This window comes from Macaca nemestrina, chromosome 2 (assembly GCF_043159975.1).
Source record: "Macaca nemestrina isolate mMacNem1 chromosome 2, mMacNem.hap1, whole genome shotgun sequence".
Taxonomy (NCBI): domain Eukaryota; kingdom Metazoa; phylum Chordata; class Mammalia; order Primates; family Cercopithecidae; genus Macaca; species Macaca nemestrina.
In genome coordinates, this window is record NC_092126.1 from 11,100,073 (window position 1) to 11,112,312 (window position 12,240).

The window sequence follows — 12,240 nt, forward strand, 5'->3', positions numbered from 1 at the left end:
AGCCACTAGCCATAGAATAGAAAGGGTTCCATCCACTCAGGCTTTGAGATTACGGGGACAAGGGTACAGTGAAAACAGCATGGCATCCCAGCCTCCTGGAGTCACACCTTGTGTGGGAGCCACAAGAGTAGAGTCTGAAGTCAGGGACTCATATAATCAAAATTATCTCTGGAATCCTTTCAGTCACCTAAGAAAGTCCAGCACACTACATATACATCGTGGTGGAGACTGACACAGGATCTCTCACAAAGTCCAACACAGCCAATAGTTTCTGCAGCACTGGAGCAGATGGCTGTGCTTGTGGCTGAGCACCAGATGAAATATTCAGTTTGTGTGGAGAGGCCAGAGTGCGTGCAAAAATGCGCACCTCCCAACAGGAGACTCTCACCAGGCCGGTGAGAAGCTCATGTGTGCCTCTGCTGGCTGAGGGATCCAGCAATGGCTGGCTATGGCCCTTCCCCACCACACTGGCTCCTGGGCTGGCCTGCATATGGGTAGTCACACCTGCCTGGCGTAAACATGAGTGTGACAACCTAGATTGAATAATTCTGCAAAATGTACTAAGAGTGGTTTTTTTGTTGTTTTTTGTTTTTTAAAAAAAGCATATTTATACTCTTTGACTCAATAATTCCATGTTTGGGAATCTATCCTAAGAAAGAATCCAAATTCTGGGGGGAAATTATACATGTAAATGTTAATTACTTATCAAAATAAAGAAAAGTATGGCAAAAGATACTGGTCTCGGATACAAAAAGATCCAGGAACAACTCTTGGCTGTGCCACTAACTTTCCTATGACCTTGAGCAAACAGAGTAATAGTACTAGGCCCTTATTTTCTTATCTGTGAAATGGGAATAACACGTTTGCTCTGCTCTCTCAAACGGGAGCTGTGTTGTGGATCAAATGGAGACCATGAGTGAATGAGAAAGAAAATTAGCCCCAAAGGCTTAAGAATGAAGGGATCCGTGTCCCTCTTAAGAAAGCCAGAACTAATATATGAAATCAGCTGTCAACATTCACCTTGAAAAGCAGGTGGGAGATGATGTTGCCCAGGTAAAAATTGAGAGGAATAAATGGCAGAAATCAAATCAAGAATTAACTGAAATGAAAGCAAGAATCACGACAATAATCCCTCTCCATCTTGGTCTACATCACCAAGGCTGAGACCTAATTAATGTCACTGCAGTATCTGGAAAAAACTATGGCAAGGGAGATGGCCCGTGTGCAACCCACAGAATAGCAATCTGTCGCAAGCCTCTACCGTCACTGAGCTATCCCCATCCCCATACCGTCCTACAGACGTAAGGAAGTTCCCGGAAGCCTGAAGAATATACTCTCATTTCCTCAATATATCTTTGGGACAAGAAATACTGGTGGTGGGTCCACCTTGGCGGGAGGTTGTGCAGCTATACTGGGTGCTAAGGAGCCAAAGGAAAGACACAGTCCCTGTCCTCCAGGAGGTCACAGGGTAGCAGGAAAGGTGGACAAGGATAGTTGTCTAAGGTGCACTGCAGCCTGGGTGACAGAGTCAGACTCTGTCTCCAAAAAAAAAAAAAAAAAAAAGGGAAGAAAAGAAAAGAGATTGCCTTAAAACTGGATGGGGAATTGGAAGCATGGGTTCCAGTCCTGCTCTGTGTCTAACTCACTCCATGGTATTAGATGGACCATTTCACATCTCCTGGCCTCAGGTGCCTTATTTAGACATAACCCCTTTGTAAGGCCCTGCTGAGGGGACCAGCTATTCCTGGAAGAATAAAGCTGTTCTCAAATGCCTGTAATTACCTGCAGGGGGAGTGTGACCTGGGTTTGGAGATCCTCTTAGGGGGCAGGGGGAAGTTCATGCTGAGAATAAGTCATTGGCAGAACAGCAGAGCCCTGGGGAACATCTGCCAGGAAAAGGCTACACCAGGGCATGGAGTGCTGCCGCTGAAGACACTGTTTAAAGTCACCCTCTCAGTTAGAAAATAACAAACGCTCACTGGGGACAGTTAGAAAACCCAAGAATAGAAACAAACACACACACACATCTTCAGATATTACCACTGTGCATATTTTGGACTTTTTTCTTCTCAGATCTGTTTTCCCTCTGTTATGGACTGAATTGTGTGCCCCCAGAATTCACATGTTGAAGCCCTAATCCCCAATGTTACTAGTACCCTGTTTGGAAATAGGACTGTGAGGGAGGTAATTAGGATTAAATGTGTCATGGGGTGGGGCCCTAATTCCATGGGGCCAGTGTCCTTACAACAAGTAGAGACCCGCAGAGCTCTCTCTTTCCACCACGCACAGAGGAAAAGCCATGTGAAGGCACAGCCTGAAGGCCTCCTTTCTCTGATTCGGAGAAATAGCGTTTGAGAGTGCTGGCCCAAATCAAGAGGTCCTAGAACTCATAATTGCCATCATGTTTAAATTTTAGTTCCAATTATTATATTAATAGACTGTATGGCAGGGGTTCCATCAGAATCGCTCAGCTCACCGTCGCTGGTTTTAGACCTGTTGTTGATGGAAATCCCAGCCGCCTTCCACCTGCCCCGCCAACCCATCCAGATACCTGTCTTTCAGTATCTTGGGGAGAAAAGTTGGAGCTTCCAGAAAGGTTTGGTGATTTAAAAAAGTGCTGGTGGCAAACACCTAGATCCAAATCCCACCTCTGTCACTGACTTTCTGGGCTCCTCTGAGCAACTCACTCAAACTCTGGGAGTCTGAGTTCTGAGGGAAACTGGTGGTTGGGTCATACCTCACAGGGTTTGCTACGAAGATCAAATGAGATAAGGTTTGTAAGACCCTTAGATGGTATATATAATATATCTAACAAATGGCATCAACTATTATTTCAAGATAAGCCCCGCTGAGTAATCTGGAAATGTCCTGGTTGCAGCCCAGTCAGCATGGACTGTCGCTAGGCATATAGGAAGTAGGTCTCTCTCCAGCTAGCACAAAAGCTTCCAAGGAAGCCATTGGGTCTTCTTGTCACATTGTCTTCTCTGTCGGGCGCACTGGGTACAGGAGGTACTGAGTTGAGTCTCATAGAAACCTTCTTACACTTACAGTCAAAACTGCATTTATTTAAAGACCCACCCATTTACATATATCATTTTTCCTGTTGACTCTCATAGCCACACCTGGCACAGAAGCATCACATGCCTGACTAGGTCTGCTGGCCTGAAACCTAACAGTATGACACCATTCTCTATAAAAAGCCACCTTCTCAATAAGAAAAGTGCCTTTTTTGTTTTGCATGCCTTCATCACGGCCAAAGGGATGGGAGCTGAACAAATGTGGGTCCAGATGGCTTTAGAAGGGAGCTGCTGAAGCCGGGTGTAGGTGGCTCACGTCTGTAATCCCAGCACTTTGGGAGGCTGAGGCAGGTGGATCACCTGAGGTCACGAGTTCGAGACCAGACTGGCCAATATGGCGAAACTCTGTCTCTACTAAAAATACAAAAATTAGCTGCGCATGGGGGTGTGTGCCTCGAATCCCAGTTACTTGGGAGACCAAGGCAGGAGAATCACTTGAACCCAGGAGGCAGAGCAGAGAGCTGAGATTGTGCCACTGCACTCGAGCCTGAGCGCAAGAACAAAACTGTCAAAAAAAAAAAAAAGAGAAGAGAGCTGCTGTCAGGAGGACCTCCCCGTCTGGGAAGAGAACAAGCCACTCAGAGGCAGAATTTTACCAAAGCAACAGCTATTCTCTCAGTGACTTCTGGGTGCCAGATGTTCTCCTTGTGCAGTGGGGGTGGGGACCCCGTTTGCTAATCCACAGAAACGGACACGAAATAGTTAGGATAACTGACCAGGACAAAAGACAGAGAAGACAGACCACCGGCTTTTTAGGATATGAAGGTAAGAAAGGGCAATGATAGAAAGTGTCCATCACAGTTCAGTACCACAACAAGTGCCGTCATGGAGCGGCCAGGACGTGAGTACGAAAGGAACAGCCAGATACTTAGTGTTGCTTACAGGAGGTGAGAAAAGAGAACTGATTTGCCTAAGAAGAAGCAGGAAAGGCTCCCTTGAGGGTGGATAGTGTATCCCAGGAAGTGGGCTACCTTCCTCTCAGCCCTGGCACAATGGTGCACAGAGAGCTATATAAGTATAAGGGGAAAAACAAATCTGCTTCGGTAGAAAGCCATTTTCTTCCTCCCTATCAGATTCTGATTCCACGGGAGCTATTTCACAACCCTTTGTGAACCGCAGGCAACTAATCCATGCGCCTACTGGGCATCCTGCCCAGGAGAGCTTCAACTGACTCCTCCCCTCCCCCTGCCTTAGCTCACACAAAAACTAGTTTCACTCCTTTACTCCAAATTTGTGTTGCTTTGACTTTTCCTCTGAACCAGTTGTAATATCTACCTGGTTCAATCATACAAGTAAAATAGAATCTTCATGATGAATTCATTTTTATATCTGTATGAGAGTCATCATCTTACCCTTTTTTCCCTAAAAATTATCCTTCAACAGAAGTCTTGCCTCCCTTCTGCTAGATGCCTCTCAAGTGGTCTCAAATTGACTCACCTTCCCTGTTGGGATTTGGGAAGGTGGAGTCATTCGCAAACAGGCAGAGGCAGACCTTGAAGTTTCAGTCGTGCCCATCGCTACTATTTACAAAGCACTTGCTGCAGACCAGCCTCCAGGTGACATGCTCCACACATAGTAACTCCTTTGATCCTAAAAAAAAAAAACCCTGGATAGTAACTATTCATATTTCTATCTTACGAGTAAGGGAACTGAGGCTCAGAAAGGTAAAGTAAAGCAACTTGCTCAAGTCACTCACATAGGAAGTGCTGGGGGAGGGATCTGATCACAGTCTGTCTGACTCCAGTACTCTTAATTCCCAGGCAACCTTACTTTGGCCTTAAATACAGTTTCAGAATCTTTGCAGGACTGGGGTTTCGTTCTTCACAGTGAGGAAGACTGAAACATCATGAAGAGGTGTTCAGAGAGTAGGCGGCCTCCACCGTCCAAGAGAACGCTCAGGGAGGGCTCCTCCACTCTCCCCTCTCTTCTTTGCTGCTGCCTGCTCACCTCCAGATCCTGCCATCCATGCATCAAACAGAGATTGGTTTCTCTCTAAATTCATTCTCTTCAAACTCAAAGTAGCCCAGCATAACCTGGAAATCCCACTCCATCAGGTTTACTAACTGTCCCACTCACCCCAATGACAATTATCAATCTCTTTGCTCAAACCTTCTCTACTAAAACCTCTTCCCCGCTCAGCCTCCTTCTGACTTGGCCTTGCATCCCACTTTGCAGAGAAAATAGACGCCCTCTCATCCTTGTAATACCGACTGCAGCTACACCACTCCCACCTTCTTCCCTCTGACTCCCTCCTGCCGGGGGTCATCCTCCACTACGCTTTGGCTCCACCACCACCATGTTCTGGGTAACTAATCATTTTCTCCTCTTTTTAGTATATTCACTTTCTCCCTCTATCAACTGGCTTCTCCCTGTTGATTTAAAAACAGCTTATAAAATATACATAACATAAAATTGACCATTTTAGCAATTTTAAATATTCAGCTTAGTACATTCATATTGTTGTAACTATCACCACCATCTCCAGAACTTTTTCAGTTTCCCAAAATGAATCATAGTATTCATTAAACAACAATTCCGCATTCCTTTCTCCTCCTAGCCCTTGGCAAACATCATTCTACTTTCTGTCTCTACTCCAGGTGTTTCATATAAAGTGGAATCATACAGTGTTTGTCCTTCTGTGACTGTCTCCCTTACTGACATTTTTTCCAATTTAAAACATTGTATTAAAATACACATGACTATCTGAACCATTTTTAAGTGTACAGTTCAGTGATATTAAGTACATTTATATTGTTGTGCAACTATCACCACAAACCATCTCGAAAACTTTTTCAATCTTGCAAAACTGAAACTCTATACTCATTAAACAGTAACTCCCCATTCCCCCTCCCACCTCACATTCCCTGGCAACCACCATTCATGTAGTATTTTGTGTGTGTGTGTGTGTGTGTGTGTGTGTGTGTGTGTGTGTGTGTGTGTGTGTGTGACTGGCTTATTTCACTTGGCATAATGTCTTCAAGGTTCATCCATGTTGTAGCCAGTATCAGTATTTCCTTCCTTTTTAAGAATAATATTTTATTATGTGTATAAACCAGCTTTTGCGTATCCATTCGCCATCAATAGACACTTGGGCTGCTTCTGCATTTCAGCTATTGTGAACAACAGTAGTATGAATATGGGGGTACGAATATCACTTCAAGACCCTTCTTTCAATTTCTGTAAGTATATGCCAATAAATAGAATTATTAGAGTACATGGTAATTCCACGTTGAAGTTTTTGAGGCACTGCCATACTGTTTTCCACAGTGGCTAATCATTTTCCATTCCCATCAACAGTGCTCACAGATTCCAATTTCTGATCATAGAAGCCATCCTCATGGGTGTGAGGTGGTACTGTGTGGTATTCTTGGGTTGCATTTCCCTAACAAAAAAGAGTTGAGTCTCTTTTCATGTGCTTACTAACCATTTGCATATCTTGGAGAAATGTCCATTCAAGTCGTTTGCCCATTTTTAAATTGGGTACTTTGATTTCTTTTTTATCGTTGTTTGATGAGTGTTCTATATATTCTGTACATTAATCTCTCATCAGATAGACGACTTGCAAATATTTTCTCCTATTATGTGTGCTGTCTTTTTACTCTGTTGAGAGGACCTTTTGACTTATAATTATTTTTAATTTTCATAAAGTCCAACTTGTATATTTTTTCCTTTGTTACGTATGTATGCCTTTGGTGTCATAATGACGAAATCATTGCCAAATCTGATGTCATCAAGTTTTTGCCCTATGTTGTCATCTAAGAGTTTTATAGTTTTTGGTCTACATTTAGGTTTTAGGTCACAGATCTATTTTGAGTTAATTTTTATTTTTAGTGTTAGGTAAGGGTCCAACTTTATTCTTTTGCATGTGGATAGCCAGTTTTCCTAGTAGCGTTTCTTAAAGAGACTGTCTTTTCCTCATTGAACGATCCTGACACACTCGTCAAAAATCATTTACGTGTATATACAAGAGTTTATTTCTGGACTTTCTATTCTATTCCAATGGTTTATATGTTTGTCTTTGTACCTCACTGCTTCGATTATTGTAACATATGTATTTTTTGAAATCAAGAAGTGAGAGAACTCCAGCTTTATTCTTATTTTTCAGGATTGTTTGGTTAATTGGGGTCCCTTGAGGTTTCATATAAATTTTAGAATGGCTTTTTCTGTTTCTGCAAAAAAAGAAATATCTTTTGGATTTTCATAGTGATTGCCTTAAATCTGCAGATCATATTCGGTATCATTGACATCTTAACAATACTTTTTTCAATCTGTGAACATGGGATGTCTTCCAGGTTTTTGTGTCTTCTTTAATTTCTTTCAGAAATATTTTGTAGTTTTCATTGTACAAGTCTTTCACCTCCTTGGTTAAATATTTTATGCTTTTTTATGCCATTCTATTGTAAATGGAATTGTTTTTAAATTTCCTTTTTAGATCATTCATTGTTATTGCATATAATAGAAAAAATGAATATTTTTGTGTGTTAATTTTGGATCCTGCTACTCTATTGAATTGGTTTATTTATTCAGTATTTTATTGTACTGTACTCATCCTTCTTCCTGTGATGAAGAAGGGACAAAGTAAGACGTGTAAGATTTCATACTCAGAACAATGTGTCATTTAAAACTTCTGAATTGCTTATTGCTTGAATTTTTCATTTAATATTTTAAGACTGCAGCTGACCACAAATAAATGAAACTGCAGAGAGTGAAACCATGGATAAGGGGCTGACTTCTAATTTCAGTGACTTCTAGCTGCCAAGTTACACAAGAAAGAAACCGAGCTGCACCTTTGGCCCCTCTCCCTTTACTTCTCACATCAAACACGACATTAAAACCTGTTGACTGCAAATCCCAAGTAGCCCTTAAATACATTCTTTTCTCACATTCACCTTCACCCCTACTCTTGTGCAAGCTATCAGCATATCTAAGCCAGACCACTGCAAGACCTTCCTAACTATGTATCTTCACCTACTGCAGCCCCTCTGATCAGATGGAAGCAAGTGATGGTTACAAAATGCAAATCCAATCACACCATAAAGAAGGTGCCTCACCCTGCCGGGTGTGGTAACTCACACCTGTAATCCCAGCACTCTGGGAGGCTGACGCGGATGGATCACCTGAGGTCAGGAGTTTGAGACCAGCCTGGCCAACATGGTGAAACCTTGTCTCTACTAAAAATAAAAAAATTAGTCCGGCATGGTTGTGGGCACCTGTAATCCCAGCTACTGAGGAGGCTGAGGCAGGAGAATCGCTTGAACCCAGGAGGTGGAGGTTGCAGTGAGCCGAGATCGCGCCACTGCACTCCAGCCTGGGCGACAGGCCAGCCCCCCCACCCTCAGCTGAAAAAAGAAGATGCCTCAGTGCAGCACCATGGCTTGACTCCTTCTTGCTTTTAGCTTTGTCTCTCACCACATAGCCCCACATATACTCACCTCTTCCTGAGTCCTTCTAGTCCCCCATTTCCTGCCACACAAAACTGTACCCATGCTGTTGCCTCTTCCTGAAAAGCTGTTATCCCACCCTTTTCAACATCCACACATTCCTTCTACACAGTCAAGTACCATCCACCTGGGGATTCTGATCACTTTGAATAGCTCGTATCTCCCCTTTCAGGGCTCTCCTAGTACCTTGACCACTCTCTTCTCTAGTTCTCTTTTGCAACTTTATTTATTTGTAAAACTATTTGATTGCATCATAAGAACAGAGGCTGAGTCTGTTTTGCTCACAATTGTATCCTCCACTACCAGTGTCTGCAAATATCAATAGTAAGTGCAGTTAACGTTTATTGATACATGTGCCAGGTATTGTTCTAAGTGCTTTGCACAGATTTTTCTTATTTGTACCTCACAACAACCCTGTAAGGGAATTGTTCTCCCTTTTTTAGAGAGAAGTAACTTGATGATCCTTCAGCTAGTAAGAGACAGAGCTGGATTTCAACCCCAAGCAGGCTAACTATAGAGTTTATGTACTGACTGCCACACTCTACTCAATACTGAACATATTTGTTGAATGAATGAATTAATTAAGAGTAAATGAACATCTCTCCTGGATATTTAGGTAGCATCTTATATAGAAGTAGAGATGAGGTTTTAGTGCTCCCTAAAGTGCTCTCCAGCTCCAGGGTTTCTGACTAAGCATGAGAATGGAAAGGGGCAAAGCTGGTCCTAACCCTCTGTCTGAATTTCCAGACTTGCCAGAGCACAAGCAGCCATGAAGGTCCAGCCTCATCTCTCTCTACAGGGCAATGCCAGCCAATTCTTCCACACCTCCACCTCCAACTTAGCCAGGGGTATCTGAATGTCTCCCTCATTTCCTATGATCATGCCACTGCACTCCAGCCTGATCACTAATAGGGGAGTGACCATTATGCTACTCTTGGAGTGGTGTAACGTCTCCCTCATTTCCTGTTCTCCTCTGTCTTGCCAATTCCACTTTCTGGAGTGCCTGTCTATTGCTATTTTCCCAAGTCTTTCCCATCTTTCAAAGTCTAGTTCAGCTGTCATTTGCCCCAGAGAGTTTATTGCTAGCCAATCCATTCCTTTCAATCCTATCTCTTCTAGTACTAATAAAAGTAGGCCAGGCACGATGGCTCATGCCTGTAATACTAGTACTTCGGGAGGCCAAGGTGGGTGGTTACCTGAGGTCAGGAGTTCAAGACCAGTTGGACCAACATGGTGAAACTGCATCTCGACTAAAGATTAAAAAATTAGCCGGGTATGGTGGCGCATGCCTGTAATCCCAGCTACTCAGGAGGCTGAGGCAAGAGGATTACTTGAACCGAGGAAACGGAGGTTACAGTAAACCAAGATCACACCACTGCACTCCAGCTTGGGTGACAGAGCGAAACTCCATCTCAAAAAAAAATAATAATAATAACAATAATAGTAATAAAAGTAATACCAAAAGCCAAAATATATATTTGAACAACAAACAGGCATTGGAAGCACCTAGAAGCGACTGGAAGATGTGACGGTGATAGAAAGTGATTCTCTTAAAAAAAAAAAAAAAAAAAAGGTATTAGAGGAAGAACAAAAAAACAAGATGGTGACCACTTACAAAGAAGTTAAGTTCCTCAATTTCTATCCCATTATAAAAATATTCTTATGATGGCCAAACAGAAACAGCTCCAGTCTGCAGCTCCCAGCGTGATCGACAAAGAAGACAGGTGATTTCTGCTTTTCCAACTGAGGTACCTGGTTCATATCACTGGGACTGGTTGGACAGTGGGTGCAACCCGTGGAGGGTGAGCCAAAGCAGGGTGGGGCATCGCCTCACCCAGGAAGTGCAAGGGGTCAGGGGATTTCCTTTTTCTAGCCAAGGGAAGCCGTGACAGATGGAACCTGAAAAAAATGGGACACTCCAGCCCAAATACTGCGCTTTTCCAACTGTCTTAAAAAATGGCACACAGGAGATTATATCCTGTGTCTGGCTTGGCAAGTCCCATGGCCATGGAACCTTGCTCACTGCTGGCGCAGCAGTCTAAGATGGACCTGCGAGGCAGTAGCCTAGCAGGGGGAGGGGCATCCGCCATTGCTGAGGCTTGAAGAGGTAAACAAAGCAGCCAGAGAAGCTCAAACTGGGCAGAACTCAGCCAGGCCTATTGCCTCTGCAGACTCCACCTCTGGGGGCAGGGTGTAGTTGAATAAAAAGCAGCAGAAACTTCTGCAGACTTAAAAATCCCTGGCTGAAATCCCAGCACTTTGGGAGGCCGAGACAGGCGGATCACGAGGTCAGGAGATCGAGACCATCCTGGCTAACCCGGTGAAACCCCGTCTCTACTAAAAAATACAAAAAACTAGCCGGGCGAGGTGGCGGGTGCCTGTAGTCCCAGCTACTCAGGAGGCTGAGGCAGGAGAATGGTGTGAAACTGGGGAGGCAGAGCTTGCAGTGAGCTGAGATCCAGCCACTGCACTGCAGCCTGGGCGACAAAGCAAGACTCTGTCTCAAAAAAAAAAAAAAAAAAAAATCCCTGGCTGACCACTCTGAGGAGAGCAGTGGTTCTCCCAGCACAGTCCTGTCTCCCAGGACAGACTGCCTTTTCAAGTGGTTCCCTGACCCCTGTGTAGCCTAACTGGGAGGCACCTCCCAGTAGGGGCCAACTGACAACTCATACAGGCAGTTGCCCCTCTGGGATGAAGCTTCCAGAGGAAGAATCAGGCAGCAATATTTGCTGTTCTACAGCCTCTGCTGGTGATACCCAGGCAAAGAGGTCTGGAGTGGACCTCCAGCAAACTCCAACAGACCTGCAGCTAAGGGACCTGACTGTTAGAAGGAAAACTAACAAACAGAAAGGAATAGCATCAACATCAACAGAAAGGACATCCACACCAAAACCCCATCTGTAGGTTACCAACATCAAAGACTAAAGGTAGATAAAACCACAAAGATGGGGAGAAACCAGAGCAGAAAAGCTGAAAATTCTAAAAACCAGAGTGCCTCTTCTCCTCCAAAGGTTCGCAGCTCCTCGCCAGCAACAGAACAAAGCTGGACGGAGAATGACTTTGACAAGCTGACAGAAGTAGGCTTCAGAAGGTCGGTAATAACAAACTTCTCCGAGTTAAACGAGGATGTTCAAACCCATTGCAAGGAAGCTAAATACCTTGAAAAAAGATTAGACAACTGGCTAACTAGAATAAACAGTGTAGAGAAGACCTTAAACGACCTGATGGAACTGAAAACCATGGCATAAGAACTATGCAATGCATGCACAAGCTTCCATAGCCAATGCGATCAAGTGGAAGAAAGGGTATCAGTGATTGAAGATCAGATCAATGAAATAAAATGGAAAGAGAAGTTTAGAGAAAAAAAGAGTAAAAAGAAACAAACAAAGCCTCCAAGAAATATGGGACTATGTGAAAAGACCAAATCTACATTTCACTGGTGTACCTGAAAGTGATGGGCAGAATGGAACCAAGTTGGAAAACACTCTTCAGGATATTATCCAGGAGAACTTCCCTAACCTAGCAAGGCAGGCTGACATTCAAATTCAGTAAATACAGAGAATACCACAAAGATACTCCTCAAGAAGAGCAACCCCAAGACATATAATTGTCAGATTCACCAAGGCTGAAATGAAGGAAAAAAATATTAAGGGCAGCCAGAGAGAAAGGTAGGGTTACCCACAAAGGGAAGCCCATCAGATTAACAGTGGATATCTTGGCAG

At 43.7% G+C, this 12,240-nt stretch overlaps 1 protein-coding gene across 8 annotated transcripts in view; it reads right to left on the minus strand.

Moving 5' to 3' along the window:
• LOC105470895 (ST6 beta-galactoside alpha-2,6-sialyltransferase 1) overlaps positions 1 to 12,240 on the minus strand; it is a 144,630-nt gene that overhangs the window by 5,970 nt on the left and 126,420 nt on the right. The window lies entirely within an intron of this gene.